General features: G+C 36.6%; 1 protein-coding gene across 14 annotated transcripts in view; it reads left to right on the top strand.

Moving 5' to 3' along the window:
• Positions 1-19,870, top strand: part of app (Palmitoyltransferase app) — a 73,892-nt gene that overhangs the window by 2,887 nt on the left and 51,135 nt on the right. The gene's annotated exons all lie outside the window — the stretch shown is intronic.

Raw genomic sequence — 19,870 nt, 5'->3', positions numbered from 1 at the left:
AAAAACTCATAACTAAGCCAAAATTGAATTAATTTTAGTTCGGGAAGCTCTTATGTCTTAGTTTTCATTAGGTTTATAAATCTGCTTACTCAATTTAACATTTCAGAAAATTTAAATTTTTAATACATTTTTGACAATTTTAACGATAACATGGCGAGATCGACTCGGCTGTTGATGCTGATCAAGAATATATACGATTTATAGGGTCGGAAATGATTCCTTCACATTATAACAAGTTTCTAAATAAAATTACAATACCCTTTCAAGGGTATAAAAACAGTGTTCTTGATTTTGTGATTCATTTGTACTCAAATAAAAATGAGGTCATTACTATTTTATCATGTTGTTAAACAACATTTAATGTTTAAATTAATTCTTATCTAGTAAATGTGAAATAGTCGACATAGAATAACTTATATTTATATAGCAAAAGCATTTATAAATAGAAAAAATACCCCTACAAGCTGAAGAATCCTTTTGTTAAATGCTTTAAAAACCCAAATTCCATTGCATACAATTACAATTTCCATTGGCTTGTGTTTCTTTGTTCCAAAAATATAATTAATGTGTATTAACGAAACGACTTTTGGCACTTGATGTGGGAAAGCGTAAAGGTATTCCTTTTGTTCGACAATTTTAATAAGTTAATTTCGCAGGCGTCATAGAGTTCTCATCGATGATTTAAAACTGAATGGAATTGAGTGGCAATTATTAAATCTACTGTAATCAAGATTTTTAATGCAATTAATCAGAGAAACGACAACGAGCTTTAACAATTGCAAATCCAATTGGCCCTCATCCGTTGGAGGAGGATGAGGAGGAGCACTCACCAATTGCAGAGCAAAGCTCCAGAGTTCCTCAGTTCACTGAATATATGTATATATAGATACATATAAATTGATTACTCGGCTTTAATTAGTTTCAATTTGCACAACGCCATCGAGATATCATCGAGGGGCGGGCGGGTCAGGGGGTTATAGAATATTTCCCCCTTCAATTGTTTGCTCTTTCAGTCTTGTCAGTCGTTTTTCCAAAAATTATTTTGCAGTTTGCACAATCAAATTGAATGAACAATGTGCAATATTTTGATTCCACATCCAGTAGTAGCTTTTTGGCCCAAAAATAAATTAGAAATATGCATGGCCAGGCCAGAGTTTAATTGTAAATAACTGTTGGTCAACAATAAGGAAAACGTTATTTTGTATTTATATGCATTTAATTGTAAGCTGTTAGCATTTTCCTCTATGGAAATATTTTGCAATAACTTTTGGTACACTTTCAGTCTGATATTTAATCCGCATTGCAAAGTGGCTTTCGAAATGTTTGCCAATTGCAGACTTTTGACTTGTGAATTTTTATTACTGCCCCTCTCCCTCACCCCTTTCGACCCCATGACACTCTGATTTTCACCCCTCAATTTTCCCCCCTCAATTTTCCCTGAAGAGCTAACAATTTGCATAACAAAGCCGCTTAGCCTCCGGAGTGCTGGCGGTATATTTTTGTATTCATGATTGATGGGTCTGGGGTCACATATATATATATATATATATATATATATGTAGCATATAGCATTATTATTATGGTTTTCGCTGAGATACGCAGAAATGTGTGTGAAGCATTTCGTAGCTGGGAAATGCCACCACAAGTGCTGTACTTTTATCTGTTGCAATTAAACTTAATCACTTGTTCACAATTAGCCTGGCAGCTGCGATAATTTCATGTTCGTGTGTTTATGGCCATTAGGTGGACATTAAAATCCTGTTACTCCCTCCCTCCCCCTGGAATGTAGCTGCCTCTGCCCCAGAACCCCATAAAAATCAAATCAAATTACATTACTGATGCGCCGCGTTGCCACACTCTCGCATTTGCATTTATTTCGCCAATTTATTCTAGAGGCAGCTATCCCTAACAAAAAAAAAAACCCCCATATATAACTCTCGATTCCGGACCCGGCCTAAGCTGATTTTATTTTCGGGAGTTTCCCCCTCATTCTATGTTGGCTTTTAGCGCTACCTTCGCGTGCGTGAATGAAATGCTGCCCGTTCCACTTAAAAAGCACTGGTGACTCATGGAAAAGCTTGTCCCTTTTCTTTTTTTTTTTTTTTGTGCTGTTTTCCCGAGGACGACGGCTGTCCTGGTCGTTTTGGTGCTTTTTTTTACGGCTTGAATCATGCATTTTTTACCATTCTCTGGCTTTTTTATTGGTCGCCTTCATTTTTTTGTTGCGTTTGCCTTGTTTTGTGGGTCGAAGCGAAATGCGTTTAGCTGGGCGTGGATTTGTTTTTATTAGCGGGTCTCCGGCGGGCGGTTTTGTAAACAGCTTTAGCACAGATCATAATACCATATTCAAACGGTTTTACTGCACCAAGGGGGCACTTACATTCTATGCATATTATTTGCAAGATTTTCCAGGGTTAAATAATACCGCTTTTAAGGTAATTGTTTAAGATGCCATGTGGGGCAATTTTGTGCTTAGTTAGTGTATTAAAATGTGGGAAATTTGTGTGTTATGAATGTGTCATAAAGTTAATAACTTTACTTGAGGATAATTAGTCTTGAAAGGATGCAGAAATTAAGATCTTCCTTATATACTAAGTTTCCACTCGAATATCATATTTAATTTATTAAAAACAAGCTCTTAAGCTAGTAGGAAATATACTCATCTTTTGCTTTGAATGTCCTGTGACATATTCATGATTAATCCAAATATCTCTCTACCATCTGGCTTATTTAATTAATCTGCTTCCATCTACTACATATATCCTGATTTCACAAAATGTGGCCTAACATAAGCCGAAATGGACCCCCGATTGATGCTTGCCAATTTACCAAAAATCCCCAAAATTTCGCTGCTAAAAAAGTCCTAGAGAGAGAGTGCATTTTTTTTTTGTTGGTGCAGTCAATACTAATGCGCAATGATTTATTAAAAAATCGGCCACTCCACCGCACATATGAACGAATAACCAAAGGATATGGACAGGACGAAGCGATGGAGACCACTAATACCCACTCTCCATGGCAGGGAGCACTCGACTATTCATCTAGAGAGCAGACGGTCGGACAAGTAATCTCCTTAAAATGCAATTTGTTTTGTTGCAATCAACGATTTTTGATGATGACGACGACGACGACGACGACGAGGACTGGGTCAGGAGTGGAAGGAGCAGGGAGCAGGGAGCAGGGAGCTGGGGGAACTGTGGGTCAGAAGCCGACGATGGTGATCGAATGCGAGTTGGGTAACAATTTGCAGCGTGGCCAAATAAATTGGTTGTTATTCGACTCCCGGCTGCTCCTCCTGCACCACTCTTCTTTCTCTAAAAAAAATGATTGAAATGAAAGCAAAATTCTGGGGATGCCTTTGGTTTTTTACGTGAATCTCTCACTCCTCCTCCCTGGAAACCAAAAACCCACTTGGCCCAAAACGGTTGGCTGCCATACTTGATGCATGGCCCTGGCAATGCGGTCCGAGCATTGCGACAGCCCCCAAACTGGCCAACTGACGGATGGATGGATGGCCAGATGGTTGGATAGTTGGATAGAGTACCTGAATGACCGGCCAATGGAATGAATGAATCACTAGTCAGAGTCCCTGGCCCTTTGCGTGCTTAAAAATGCAAAAAAATAGGCATTGCATTACCCATTCAGTCTAGTATTTTTCACATTTCAGGAAAGCTTATATGGCATGATCTGGCACACGTATTTAATCTTGAAACACGTCATGAAAATTGTGATTATAAAAATATATACAATATTTATTGGCTTAATTTGTCAGGGGTTTTTAATTCACTTGATTAAGAGGTTTCAACTTGATAACAGAGTGGGAAAAAGACGTCATTCAATAGGAAGAAATGCGTTTCTTTTAAATGAATATTATGTAGTTAATATATTTCTTTCTTTGTAATGAATATTCTATGAAAATATTCTATATTTACTAGAGTTAACAATGAGAGTTAACAACTTTGTTGTTTATATTCCATTCTTATAAGGCAAATGTAAGTTATTGATCAAGTGTTTTCCTACTGAAGCTCATAAACTAAAAATTTTCCATGACAACATACAACTCTTAATGGCGAAATTAATTCAGTTTTTAATTATCTTAAATTACGTATCGGAAAAAGACCAAGATACTTTATGATTAAAGATAAGAAAACGTTTTAAGCTGACATTGCAAATGCTTTCCACACTCTGAAAGATTGTGTTTATCAAATTAATTAAGATAGCTCTTCATTAAAAGTGAAATAGCTTTTAAAAGTATCTATCTATTGACTAAAATAATTGAAATGTTTACACAATGAGACTGAGAATGCGTTAACACACACACACACAACCAACCACACACCTTTGTGTGTCATAGATTCACATCCAAGTAACGAGGGTCACTTGGCCAGTTGTTCACCGGGCTTTGCTTGCTTTTCCATTCACCATACTTTATTGCGTGTTTTTCCAGGCACAGATTTTTTTTGTGGGGCTTTCCTTTTGTTTGTTTGCTCAAACCCTGTTCCATTTTCAACGTAGTTTTCCCTGTTCCCTCTGTTTTTCGACGTGAACTATTTTATTTGCCTGCACGTATCAGAATCGTGTTTCAATTTGCACAAAAATTCACATGTCGATTGCTGCTCCATCCATCCGTCGTATCTGAGATTGATTTCTAGCATGGGTATTTGTCTCTCGATGTTTCCATCTGTCTATCTATCCATCCTATATCCATCCATTCGTTGGAAATGTCCGTCCGTCCGTTGGAAAGATGCTTCGGTTTCGGAGGCTGGCAGGCAACACCGCGTATACGCAATGTGCACTTGCCGTTTTTTTTTACATATTTTTGCATACGCCATGTGTGCCAATGCATTTAATACAGGGGATCCTCTATAAATGGGAAAGGTATTTTGTTATATGGTTTCAATTTGTTAAAGATTGTGTTTAGGTATTGTTTAAGTGATATATTTTTAAAGATTTTAAGGGAAATTATAACTATAAACAGGGGAAGGTTTATATAAAGTATGTACTAAAGAACGGGGGTTTCTTGTAAACATATTTAAAGACTTGACTTTCTTTTACATTTTAATTCATATATCCTGATTTCTAAACTATTATTTTTATGTTTTTATTTTTAGCACCTGTTTTCACTAAAAGTATTTCCTTTTAGACCAAGTTCTTCTGTGATTTGAACTTTGTTGGTCTACCATTTTTCTCTCGGCAGCTGTCGCTCCTGAAGTGACTCCTGTCGCTCAATGAGATGTGCATTTATTTCAAGTCCTTGACAAATGGCAATTGATTAACTCGTTTTTTTTATTCCCACTACCAACTCTTTCGACGACGTCGTCATCTGTCGCCCAGGTACATACGTGCCACATTCACCGTCAGATGGTCTGATAGCAGTTACTGCCATTGCCGCAGCACAAAGGGGCCCGGGTGTATCAACACTCTTATCAGCAGTGCTTTTATAATCACACCCACACCGACTGGGTATCAGACATTGCCTGAGATGACCCTCAGCCCCACCACCAGCCCCTCGGCCACCCTCGGTAATCGGGGCTTGTGTGTGTGTGTTTTTTCGCTGTTATTTCAACAATTTGCTGATTAGATTTCCATTTCCCCCAAACGCCGCACTCGCTCTCATCGTTCCTTCCGCCACCCGAGAAAGTTGATTTTGTTCGCTGAGAGTTTCTTAATTGAAATAATTTAGTGCAATTTTGCTTTTACTTTTTTTTGTTCGCTTTAAGCTTGCCTATTTTACCTACGGCCTTTGTGAGGGGTTTTTTCTTCTTTGTTTTTCTTTTGCCTTTTGGGTCGTTTATCTTGTTTACCTTACCGCACCCACAGGGGAGAGCGGAAAAAGTGTGGAAATTGCGGGTAGGAAAATACACGATACTGTGACGTAGATGTGTAAGGAAAGCTGCTGCTGCCTCAGTCATCGGTAACTAATCAGTGCCAGAATTAAGTTGACAAAATGCCATGACCAGGCACAAAAGCAGACTGCGATAAACCGCTTTTATGTGGCAGTTAGTCACTGAATACCACATACCACCTACCACCCCCGATGGTCTCTAAGGATGTCAGTTCCAAGACCTATTTTCGGGGCATTCAACACTTGGGGGAAATGTTAATCAATTTGGCAGGGAACAAGTATATTTTTTGATTAATGATTGGAACAGTTGAACTTATGTTTAAGTCAAAGAGAAATTAATATAAATCATCTTAAGTTACCCAATACATAATTCTTTAATATTCAATCAGGAGACAAATTATAAACGCCTAAAGATAAGCTTCTAAATTATGTTAATAGGTTTAATACTAAGTAATTTCTGTTCTGAAATTTAAAAACTCTTAATTGTTTCATCGAACATTATAGAAAAAAGTCATAATTGTGCTTTTAATTTACGCAAATTTGTTCAAGATTACACACGTACAAAGTGTTTATGAATAATTCATGGTGCGTTTTTAATTGACCACAGATTATAATATACCAATTTGTGGCGGCTTATGCAAATGGTCAGTAAATATTATAGCGGAGGAAATTAATAAATTAATAATGCTTTCATAAAAACTAAATAAATAGTTGATGCAGCCTGCGAATATATTTCACAGCTTTCGTATGCTAATATCCAGTGGAGGTCCTTGTGCTCCTTGTGCCATAAATCTGAAACTAATCTAATCTCAGACCAATCTACTTGACGCACAGCACTCAAGTCGTGGCATATGATTAAATATCTATTAGAACGTGTGTTCTGCTCAAATTATGCAGCAATTGCCATACCAACTTTGAGTCCTGGAGCCAGCTTCATCTCCATCTTCTCCTCCCTCCTGGCATCTAATCATTCATGTGCCAAACGACATGAGCGATTACGTCGACACATGGGCGGGGTGGCAAGGGATGGGTGTTATTCGGTTCGATGATAAGCAAGACAAATGTGCTGGCTGAAATCTATAAAAGCTATGTATTCCACAAAAGCTGTGTGTTTTGTACACCACTCTTGGCTGGGCTGGCACATGCACATCATAAAGCATACGTTTCGAAACGAGAAAGGCTGCTAAGTCAGCACCACACTGCGTATACGCAATATTTCGGCAGCTTTTGTGGATGCCGCATGCAGCATGCCCCAAAAAGGAGCATAGAACACACAGAGAATAAACTATATATACTATTGATTTGAGGCTGATATTAATAAGAATAAGAAACGTGAGACAATTTAGATATAAACCATATACTAAGCTGTTGTTCAGAGACATTTTGAGGGGGATTTGCCTACTTTCTATACATTTTATACATTTAATAATTGAACCATTACATATTCATCTTTACAATTGAATGATTTTTAATAACTGACAAATTGTGAACCAGGTTTCCATTAAAATCAAACTGTCTAGTTATTATGTCAGAGATAAAATCAAATAAAATTATAATAAATAACACCCAGTGATGCATACGTTTTTTTTTTGCACATTTATTTATTTATATATTTTTTTGCTGTGGAAAATGGAAAGCCAATGCCAATGTTGAAACTGAAAACCGAAGCTAAAGATTGGTTGTGTCGCTGCCATGGTTTATTAAATTTATGTTATGACATTTTCTAATGCATATTTTGCTTTGCAGGGGGAGAGGGAGGGGGCTGTGTGCGTGCTTGAAATGTTTTCTTTGGCTCCATATTGAGCGGGATTTTCCAACCAATACCCAGGACCCACCATCCACCCATCCATCCACTGCCTGTTCCCCTAATGTCCTGACATACTTGTGTCAGAGAGAAGGAAAAGGTGTGGCGGCCGGAACATCTCCTGAACTCTGATGTTACTTGAAAGTTGGCCCAACTATTTTTCTAGTGTTGTGATTTTCCCTTGTCACAGCATAAGAGAGAAAAAGAGACAGAGAGAAGGTGCCACTAGCTGAGCAACTTTTGCGCTATGCCAACCATTTTCCTCTATTTTCTCCAGGTTTTCCTTTTTTGTTAGACAACTTGGCCTGACAAACATTTTCATTCCAGGCGAGAGCAGCTGGAATGCATTTGGCCTGCAGTCCTCATCGTCACAGGCCTGGTATTTTCCCTTAGTTTTCCTTTAGATTTTTCCACCACCTTTAAGTTAAAGTTGGTTTCGCCTTCAAGGCAAACATTGACGCCCTTCGATTGAGTCATCGCAAGTCAAACATTTAGCTCTCTGGGTTCGTTTAGTTCAGGAATCAGTTTCGATTCGTTGCGATTCGCTTCGATTTCAATTTGCCAGAGCACAAATTGTCCATGGCCAGTTGACAGTTGACTGAGGCGTTTGTCAATCCTCAGCCTTCCCTTCTCCTCACTCTGCTGCTTGTAGGGGATTTTCCCTTCGATGATTTTCCCTGCCCTTCGGGGGCAAAACACACGCACACTGAGGCTGTCGTCGACGGGCATTGTGAACGCCTGGCCATTATGTGTGCATTTTCACTAGTCCGCCCTTTTGTTTGGCCGATGCGTCTTTATGCTTTCTATATATATAGCAGATAGTTGGGGATATAATGGGGTATATAAGACAAGTTCCTTAATATTAGATATCTTACTTTTGTAATAGATGAGAAATTGGTGTAATGAATAAGATTTGTTAGGCAAATACTTTATTGTATTTTTAAAGAACTTTAAATGTTTTCATCGAAATAACTTTATATAAAAGCAATTCAAAAATGTGAAAATACAAATTCCAATTGAAACCGGAAATACCTATATGTTTTTTGCTGATGAAAAAACATTTCCCAATTGGTTGGTTTAAAAGTGAAATTGAATTTGATTGATTGAAGTTTCATTTTATAAAATTGTTTGCCATTTGTGGCAAGTGAAAATTTATTGAAATATTTCAAGGAAAACAAGCTGATTTTATTTGGAATTAAAACAATTTAAGTTATTATTGCTGAATTCGGTTGGATTCTTAATAAAATAAAATATTATAAGTATAAAATAGATCTGCCTGGTAATATTACATTACAAATGAAATTCCTATTAAATGTATTAAGTTATTATTGTCGAGTTATTCCTATAATATACCTTTTTATTAATCTCTAGATATCCTTTTTAAGGTATCATTTAGTTTCAACTTTATTTTCGTGTTAGTAAGTAAGGATAGAAAATGTCTATGCAATTTATTAAGCTATTTTTATTTAGTTTTATTAATCTCTATAATATAATAGGGTATATGTATATTTTAGGGTATCCCTTAGTCTCAACCTCCTTTTCCTGTTAACTTACCTCTTCTCATTTTCTTTTGTTCGCCATCGTTGACCACATTTAGTCGTTTTGTGTGTGCCTGTGGCTGAGGATCTCATCCTGCCGCCATCTCGTTGCCGAGAGTTCATAAGGTTCCTGCCCCGCCTCCTCAACTTGCCACATCCCCTCCCATTTTTTTTTTCTATATTTTTTCCGTTGGCAGTTCCTCCTCCTTCTCTTCCCCTCCTCCTCCTCCTCTTCATCTCATCCGCAGACTTGCGGGCCATTGTTCACTAATTTTGTCACGTTTGCAGCTTTTGTTAGCAGTACTTTGCCATCTTTCACTTACTTTTCTATACGTCTCCGCCTGCCATTGGGCCTGATGGGTTTGGGAGGGAGGGAGGGAGGGGGGGTCAGAGGTTAGGTTGACCTTCCCCTCGAATTATCCTTCCCTCCTCTACTGGAAAACCTTTGCCTTTCGGCTTGTTTGTTTGATTGAATCTTTCTGGGCGATTTGCTTCTATTGCTGCAACTGCCTTTCTGCTTTATAGTTGCCAGTTGCTGCTTTCCCTGCTTTTCGGTTTCGTTTGCTGTGGTTTATTTTGTTTATACACAGTGGTAAATTAAGGTGTAGTTTAAAACATTTCTGCGAAAGTTTCATGTAAATCGGTTGAGTAGTTTAGAAGTTATGTGGTTTTAAGTAAAGGTCAAAATTAGGTGTTGAAGGATCTAAGGACTTTTATGGTAATTTCTTATTGAAGTTGGTGTTAGCAAATTAAAGTAAGTTAAAAGTAGGTTAGTTTATTCTGCAAAGAAGAAAGGAAACTAACTTTTGGGTAGCCGAAGCTTGTATACCCTTTTAGTTATCCAAAGGATCATGGGTTCGATTTATTAGGATATTTATTATATGCTAATTTTTGAGGTAAATCAATGTTGTTTAGATATCATAACTAAGCCAAAAATGCATTAATTTTTATTCGGAAAACGGTTTTATGCTAATTTTTATATGGGTAAAAAATCTGCATAATGAGTTTCTAAATTTAAAAAATTCCTTTTTTTTTTTTTTAACAAATTTGGAAAATTTTAACGATGTAACCCCTTATAAATTTTTTTTTAAAATTTTGAAAATTTAATTTTTGACCGGACATGGCTAGATTGACTCGGCTGTTGATCCTGATCAAGAATATATATGATTTGCAGGGTCGGAAATGAGTTCTTTACTGCTTTTTAAGCTTCTGACTAAAGTGGGAGTTTAATCAGAAGTTTTTATATACTATATTGTATAAATTATATATTATATTCAATTATTCTCTAAAAAGTAGTTTTTATATTAAGTAACCAAGATTTTAACAAGGTAAATATATTTATTAATACCTTGACTACCTATTATAATAGGTACTACTTATTTGCCAAAGTTTTTCAAACTTCTTAGGGAGTTAAGAAGATTTTGAACCTTCTTAAATTCGTTCTCTTTTCAAACTTTATTACATATTATTTTTTTATGTGCACTCCAAATGTTTGAAAGTCCATGAAACTCCTATTGACTGATTTGCTTTCCTTTTGCTCCATCAGCTGTAATTTGCTTGCTTTAACTGCGGTGAATGTTTCCGGGGGGCTGGGTTTTGGACCCTGGCTGGACCTGCCCACAAATGATATGCAAACATCCTGGTGTGCCACCTGCCACCTGCTGGGGCTTGGAAAATGCTGCAGGAAAAAAAGTTTATCTTCGCAGAGGAAGAGAGGAGGTCAGCACGTGACGTGCCTGCCCCGCTAAGCATGCTGCACAAATTTTTCTGGGAGGCCTTCTCGTCAGGTTGCTTTACCTTCCAGCTTCATTTTTCTTATTTTTTCCTGGGTTTTTCTGACTTTTCTCGATGCCATGTGCTGGAAAATACATACTGTTAAGCGCATGTTTTGAATATTCGCGAAATATTTGGCTAAAGGTGGTGTGGTAAGGTCGCAAGGGGAGGTCCTCTTCCGGGGGCAAATCTACGCAGCTTATCTACATGCTCCCGCACGTTAGCCTCCGCCATCATCATAGCTATAAGTATTTTTCCACAATTTTCCACTGCCATCCACATCGTTTTCTATATATATATATATATATATATTTTTTTTTTTTTTTTTGCATTTTCCTCCGGTTCCTCTCAGCATTTTTGGCGCTGTCGCGGCGGTGCCTTTACATCTTTTTAATGTTGAAAAGCTTTGCTCACTTCCGCTGCAGGGCGGAGCCAGGAAACGGAAGTTTAACTTTTGTTAAAAATTTTAGTGATTCCGTGAGGCGCAGACATTCTGCCTGGCAACTCTCTCTGACTCTAGATATTTTTTTGTATTATTTTTAATACCCTGTCATCATGGATAAAGTTTGGGAAAGAGAAGGGAGAAGGTCTAAATTGCCACATAAGTGTGTCAAAAATAAATAGCCATTTTTTATGGCAGTTTTATTAAGTTTTTTTTTAAGGATTTGTTTTGGTATTTAATGGACCACATTTCATTGTTTCTCTAACAAAAGGTTTCGTTATTGTTTTTAACTTGTTTGTTGATGTCTGTTGTGGAATTTTTTCTGACTTAATTGCTGATAAGCGATTTTTTTTTTTAAATATGGAATTGATAATGTCAGTGGCGTAAAATAGTTGCTGGTATTTATTTTAAATGTTTTTAAATTCATGGAAACATATGTAGGAATTTCTTCTTAGAATTTTATGCTTTCATTGAATGTATTTTAACGGTTTCATAAGAGAATTGAAATGAGCTTGTTAACGGTTTTTTATATATATTTATATTTAGTTTTAAAGGTTTATAATTTAGAAAAATGTAAGCAATCTTTCGTAGGAATTTCTTGACTTTTTTTTTAATATTGATTAAGGTTTTCATAGGGGAATCTAATTTAGTTCGTTTAGGTTTTTTTGTTATTATTATTATTTTTTTAAACTTAAGTACTTTAAATACTTAATACTTATTTACCTGAAATCGGAATCAGAATATAATGCGCTGATAATAGTTAAATATTTGTATAAAAGCATATGGTTTTCATATATAAAGTATCCCTTTTTAACTTAGTTCCATTAAAAATGCTTTATTACAACTTTATAACACCTATTTAAATACCTTTTGGCACAAAATATTCTAAAGTAGCGGAAAATTAAATATATTTTCCCAGCTTTTATACAACTTAATAGGATTTTAACACCTCTCCTGAACTCACTTCTGACTTTCTAAACAAACACTATAGCTTCTGTTTCTGTAAAGCTCTTTATCAAAACTTTTATGGAAGCGCGCTCCTGGACAAGTATAAAATAAAATATCTATTTTATTGTGAGTCGAGTTCGAACTGCTGTTGGATATTTCCTACGGGGCTTCCTTGTCCTCCTCTGGAGGCTCCGGTTCTCCGGTTCTCCCGGGTTGACCCGCCCATTGACCAAGCACAGTTTTAAGCTCCGGACTTAAGTAGTTTTCAGCACATTTCGAAATCGCCTCTCACTCCCTTTTGCCGGTGATGCCACTGATTTGGCCGGCACTGACCTGCTTATAAGTTTCTCCGACGTGGCAAACGAGGCAACGCCCGTTTCCCCATAGAATTTCCACACGGCAAAAGTTACGCTTTTCCGTTACCCCCTTTCCCTTGTTGGAAAAGTTGCAAAAGTCGGCAAACAGCCAAGCTAACAAAACTGGAGGGCTCGTTATTATTATTATATCTGGCCCGTTCGATGCGTGTGCCTCCTTCAGGTTTCCCACCCAGGATTTCCCAGTGGGGGGGAGGGGGGAGGAAGTGAGACGGAACCTGGGGGAACCTTTTAGTCCTTAAACAAAAGTAGCTGCGGATTTGGCCCGAATTCTACCGATGATTGCGTGCAGCATGGTCATGGCTTTTAGCGTTGCATGTTGCAAGAGTGCCAGAGTGCAGGCGGAGTCACGCCCCCTTTACAGATAGTGTGTGTGTGCCACATAACATACATCCCACACACACACACACACACATGTATGGGCCATCGGAAATGCATTTTCAGTGGCCGTCAAGAAAGCAAGAGAAAGCCATTTCGCTTTATTTTACGAGCATTTATTGCGCGCCCACGACGTAACCGTTTTATTTCCCTCTAGCCGTTTCAATTTTCGCGAAAGTTAAGTGTAATCACAGCGGATGTGGCTCTGCATATTCCTCAGAGGATGGTATGGAATATATATAGTGTATATATATATATATCTAGTTTTTTAAGCGAATGTGGAATCTTCTTGTCAAGGAAATAAGCTTCTTTTGTTGGTCTAAAATCTATATTAGGTTTAGTTTTTAAAAGGAATTTAGCTGGGTACTTGGATCAACTTGGGTTACTGCTTTATTTAATTAATTTACTTTTAATATTTATATTCCACACAGTTTAGGTTGTTGTTAAATATATATTTAATTGCTTAATAATTTAAAATACTAGGAAATATATTAATGTTAGAAGTATGCCCTTTTCTAACACCATACAAACGTTTATAGTATCGGTGTGAGCAGAGGCCGGGCAAATAAATTTGCTTAATTTTAAAAGAAATAAAGCTCACTTAATAATATTAAATAATAATAATAATAATAAAACTATTCAAATAGTAACTTCTCTATCTCAAAACCCCCTCAAGAGACCCCTGATAAAAACCTCCTAGAAACCAAAAAAATATCTTTAAATTTGCAAATACCATTGATAAAATGGAGCAATACCCCGTAATGTTGCATATTAATTTTTATATTTTTGGCTGACCTACAACCACCTAAAATCACTTGACTTTTATGCTCACTTTCGAATATTGCTTCAGCAGGAAAAGCAAAGCTAAGAAAAAGAAAATAAGAAGCAAAAAAGCAGAAGCAGCGGCAGCTTTTGCCATCACAATCTTTAGCCCCAGGCGATGACATCACGACATCGCTACGCAGTAAAAGCATTATGGCAAATTGTTTTAAGCTGTGCGAAAATGCCATCAAAATCAGTTGACTATGCAAAGCAGAAGCAGTATAGCAGGAAAAGCAGCTAAAGGGGGACGTGAAAATCGGACATTGAGGGTGGAAAACAGAAGGAGAAACCAAACAGGACATTGCATTTTATGGCATATGCTGCATGTCAGCCATTGTTGTGGTCGTTTTGCAAAAAGGGCAAGCGTTTTCTTCGACTCCCGCTTTTCCAGCTTTCCTTTTGGCCGTAACTTAACCAAGAGTCTCGTCTCGAAGGAGTCGCCGCAGTCAGTGGTCAGCTCAGGATGGGGTTCCGGATGGAATGGGACACAATTCCCCCTGGTCTCTGGTCTCTGGTCTTCCACAAAAGCAACAGCTTAGGGAAGCATCTGTTCCCTTGGATTTGTAAACATATATAGTTTATATATATATATGGGAGGGACCTCGGGAAATTGTTTGGATGTGCAACACAACTAATTTGATTGTCATGCTACTGGACTGGACATAAAGGAAAAAGGATAAGGCATAACTGAGCAGAGGCAGAACATTCGCAGAGCATGACAAATGGCATATTTTTATGCTGAATGAGGGTATTATATCCTGTTATCTGTGTAGGGTATTTGTTTTGAAATAAATTAATAAATAAATATGGTTTAGTGAGCATTAATTGCACAAATATGTCAAGTCATAGGGGTAGTTTGAGATAAGAAGGGGTTTAGAGAAATGTATAGGAAATGTATAGAGAAATATATAAAGTAATATATAAGATACGAATAAATAAATGGGGGAAGGAATATAATATATAAAGAAATGTATAAGGTAATATATTAATAAAATTACAAATAAATCTATAGGGAAATTTATAAAGAAATTCATAACTGTTAGATAAATCTATACAAAATTGTATAAAGAAATGTACAAATTAAATTATAAACATAGAATATAAACCCGGCAAATTAATTACTAACTTATTAAATTCTTCTCAATTTTCCCTCAAAATTCCCAATTTAAATTGTAGAAATACTTTAAGACCCCGTATAATGATTACATTTCAAATATTTAATCAGATTCAGGGTCCAACTCTCCCCTATATCTCCCCCTCTTCTATATATCTGACTTTGTCCTATACAATAAAAGCGGAAATTATAACCTCATTTGTTATTAAAATCTCGCTTTCCTCAAAATTCTTTTTTTTATCTAATTTCCGTTATCAGACTCGTACTCTTTTTCCCACCTTTTCTCTCACCTGTCACCATGAATAAGTGACTCGGCTCCTCGGCGATTCAATTTAAATTGCACAAATTCTGCGCATCAACTGGAGGGCCGTTGGCTGAGTCCCCTCGAGATGGGGGATTCCCCTCTGAGGTATGCCCGGCCCGCACTTGTTCACGCGATCCGCTTTTTATTTTTCCTACCTTTATTTTCACATTGTTTGTGGCCCTTGGAGCCTGAGGTTTTTCCGAAACCCCTCGCCTCTTGCCGCCTGCGTGTGAAATCGCACGGCTGCTGACACTTTTCCCTCGCTTTTCCTTCGCTCAACCTCTTCGTTTACCTTCGCCGTATGCATAATTTAATGCAAATAATGCACTTGTTTCGTTTCGTTTCATTTCACTTCACATGTTTGCCTTAAATGCTCTCTGCGGAGGTAGGGATATATATATTATATAGTATATATATTCCACTGACGGACTGACAACGACGTCGCGAGCAAAGTGCACAACTTCATTTCGCATTAATGCCGAGAGTCGCTTTAACTGAATTTGTTGGATTCGTTGTGGCAGGTTGTCTGCAAATTTATGCAAAAGAAAAACCATTTTTTAACTGTGACACTGAGCTTGCAAATAAAGAAATATTATATTATACGAGAGAGAAACACCTTAAATAAATGTCTTGAAATATTTATGACAGAAGCTGGAAAAATGTACAACGATCTTTCATATTTGGGGCAATAATAAATTCTGGTTGCTTAATTGAGGAATATTTATTTGCTTCTGATTTACTTGAGCTTTAATTCTTGATTTATATAATACAAAATTAAGATTTAAGAGCAGATGGTGACTCTTTTTTTTTTTTTTGTCTAGAAATTAAGGATTTAAAAATCTCATAACTAAGCCAAAAATTCATTAATTTTAATTCCGGAAGCATTTCTATGATAGTTTTTATAAGGTTTTTTGAACATTTTAACGATGTAACCCCTTATCCTTTTTTTGAAATTTTGAAAATATTTGACTTCGACTTAAATGTGAAATAAAGTGAAACAAATTAAATAAAGTGATACTTAACGCTTGTTATATATTTTTACTACATTTTATGGTATATATATAATTAATTTAACATACTATACCGTACTATTTAACATATTATAATTTTTTCCCACAAATTTAATTTTATTAAGTTTACATGTGTTTCTGTCATATTTAAAATAACATTACTCATTACTTAAACAAAGGCAGTTGAAGTAACCAGCAAATATTTGTGGTGCCAGCTCATAAATAAGGTACTTTATCAATAAAGGTAGCTGAATTAAAATGAAAAATAAAAAGTTCCCTCTGTTATGATAAATAACTCTGACTAAAAATAAAGAACCAGACCACAAAAAATATGGATTACTTGTATGACTAAGCCAAATGTTTCTCAATGTTTAATCATGAAATTTTAAAGTGAAAAGCAGCTTTGTAACTTTTATTTTTAAGAAAATAGAAATGCTGCTGGAATATTTAAAATTGTTAGCTTTTTTTTGGCTCACTGAGGAAACTGTTACTGGGTCGCCCCTTTTCATATAATTTTATGCATGCACTCGCATTTATTTAGCATATTTTTATTTTCTCCGGTGGCCTTGCATTTTCAGTTGTGAGCTGTGAAGGAAAGGCGACGCCGTAAACTTAATTTCCGCCTGGCGTTGCTCCGTTTTTAATTCCTTAACGGTTGCCTCGGCATTTTCCGCTTTTCGCGGTGGTGTTGGGTGTATTTTTCCTGCTTCTTCCTCTACTACTACTTGTTTTTGTTTGTGCTGTGTGTTTGCTGGCATAGTCTTAACAACTTGTAGCTCTTGCCTCACCATCGCTTTTCCGCACGCGGCAACGCGTCTCATTTCAATTTAATTTCCCTCTCGAAATGCGCTCACGTAGCGACGGGGCGTCTGGCGTTTGCCATTTGCTATGCTATTTGCCATTTGTGGTTACACTTTCAACGCGACTAAGAGTTGGGGGCAATTTCCATCATCATCTGTCGCTGCTCCTTGCGTTGCGCTTTTCCTTGGGCGAGGAAAATTACTTCTAGCCGGGCTAATTGTTTGACTGTTTTTCCTCAACTCTTCAAGGCTGCTTTGGGGAAATTAGGTTGTGAATTTCCACAAGAGTTCTCTCATTCGAGTGTCCTGTTTTGTTGTTTACGATTTAGGATCTATAAGTATTTTGTTGTGCATAATTTATGTCTCTTGGCCACCATGGCGTATGCGCAATTTTCCTCCCTACAGTTTATCAGAACATTCTTATCATTGACTTTGGCATTCGCTATCAGCAGCAGTAGCATTGTAGGCTGCCTTGCAGTGTTGCCAGGTTAGCTTATTATAAGCTAGTTCTAGCATATTTGAAACTAGAAAAGCTTGAAAAATTTCCATCTAGCTTATAGCTTGAAATATAGCTTATTTTAAAATTCATCTAGCATATTTTAGCTTTTTATGTATTTTTGACATCCACGGAATGTTTTTTACGAAAAATATGCTTTATAGCATGAAAATATTGGAGTTTGTTCTTTTTTTCCGATGGTTATGTGCATTTTATGTGATCGTGAACTTATTTCTAATCGAAAGTGTCATCGGAGATCGATTTGTTGGCTGAAGTGTTACCACCAATAATTTTGTTGTGTTGTGAAAATAGGTAAAGCGTGTCCTCAAAATGCCGAAAGTTATATATAAACAGATTTTTCGGGATGCTTGGCTCCAAAACAACGAATTTAAGTGCCAGGAGAAGGAACCAAAGCATATTGTTGCTACTGTAAGTCGACAATATCAGCCAAAATTTTTTAAATCAGGCAGCATGCGGCATCGAAAAAGCACATTTTATCAATGAGATCAGTTGCTGAATCGCAAAAAATAAATTTTCCGGCTAAGTGTTGCAAGACTCAGGATCAGGAAGCAGCGCTTTGTTTGTTCATTGCCGAACACTCGGCGACGAACAACATGAAGGAATTGATGAAATATTAACTAATTTTTTTTAAGTGCTTACTTTAAGAACATATTTTTAAGACTTTCTTTAATAATAACATATTCATATAATATAATAATATATATTATATGTTTCGTGTTTTCTCATATTTGGGTGTAGCTTGTTTTTTCGCATTTTTTAAAAATTGTTTAGCTTATTCTAGCTTATTTTTTTTTTAAATCTAGCTTATATGGGCGCTCATCACCTGGCAACACTGCTGCCTTGTTTACTCTCCACCATCATCATCATCATCATCATTATCCTTTTCATTATTGCCATCACCCATACGCCAGGTGGGCCAGCAATTAAAATCGTTTGAACGAGTAAATCAAATGGAATGGCTAAGGTAAGGGGACACAAACGACGAGTTAATTAAACCGCAATATTTGCATATTTCTTTCATTACTCCTCCGACACGGCAAGGACGCAGCTGGCGATGAGTAGTCACCACCTTTTCACCACCCACAACCCAAATAGCAAACACTCACGGTTGTTTAACTCACATGGGTGCCAGTCCTTCTCTTCTCTCTCTCTGTGTGTGTTTTTCGCGCAAAGTTTATTGCTCAATTTCCCCAAAAACTTTTGCCAACCTGCTTTTTGGTTTGCTTCCTCGGCAAGGCTGGAAGGAGGATCAGGAAAAAGGAGCAGAGGCTGCAACGGGAAGCGTGCTACCACTAACCCCACGCACATCGAGTTAACATGCAAATTTCAGGATACTTTTGCAAAACTTGATTTTCCCAGGCCTAGGAAAGTGCTCTGAATATATATTTTACATATATGTGTACTATATGGTTGAACCCAAAGGCATTGTAGACGCTGAAGGGAAGATAAGCCGCGACACAATGTTTGAACAGTTGCTTTCGTGGTGTCAATGACTTTTACGTGTTTGCCAGATTTTTATTAGCGCAACTTTGAGCCCAATAAGGGAGTTACTTAGGGCCACCAAGGGAGGTTCTTAGATAAAACAGAGGTGGAAGAGTTCTAAAAGTAAGGGGGGTTTCTCTGAGAAAATAGATTTTCCTTAACTCAGAATGTTCTTAAAACATTTGAAGAACTTTAAGGGTCTTAGAGAATGACTTTAATTAATTCTATGTAACATTTTTCTGTTTGAATTTAATAGTTTTCGATAACTGTTCTTTATTTTAGTTGACATTTGAACGCCTTTATTATTTGGCTTGAATTTAATACATTTTTGTTTAAAGTTTCAAAAAGTGTCCCCTATATGTAAATGTATTTTCTTAACCAGGTTTTCTACAAAGTTATCTAAGCAAAAGTTATTTAGATATAACAATGTGAAACTAACATTGTTATTTACTAAAAACTTTAAGGGTCTTTAATAGTCTCAACAAGTCTCCTGTGAAACTTTCTTGATGTGGTTTTAATTGTTTTATAAACTACCTTATATTAATTAGGTATTTTAATGCTCTTATTTAATTAAATTAAATAAATTACATTCAAAGGTGAGGTTCCGCAGTCTCGCTTTTTTTTTTTGTATAATTATTTACAATCCCTGAACTTTTCCTTATCCAGTTTCCTACCATGTTTTTTAAAGCAAAAATGAATGTAGATAACAATGTAAAACT

The sequence above is a fragment of the Drosophila serrata genome, unplaced genomic scaffold, assembly GCF_035046125.1.
Source record: "Drosophila serrata isolate PLE 108 unplaced genomic scaffold, ASM3504612v1 contig_66, whole genome shotgun sequence".
Lineage (NCBI taxonomy): Eukaryota > Metazoa > Arthropoda > Insecta > Diptera > Drosophilidae > Drosophila > Drosophila serrata.
This window is presented reverse-complemented; position numbering and strand designations above follow the sequence as displayed.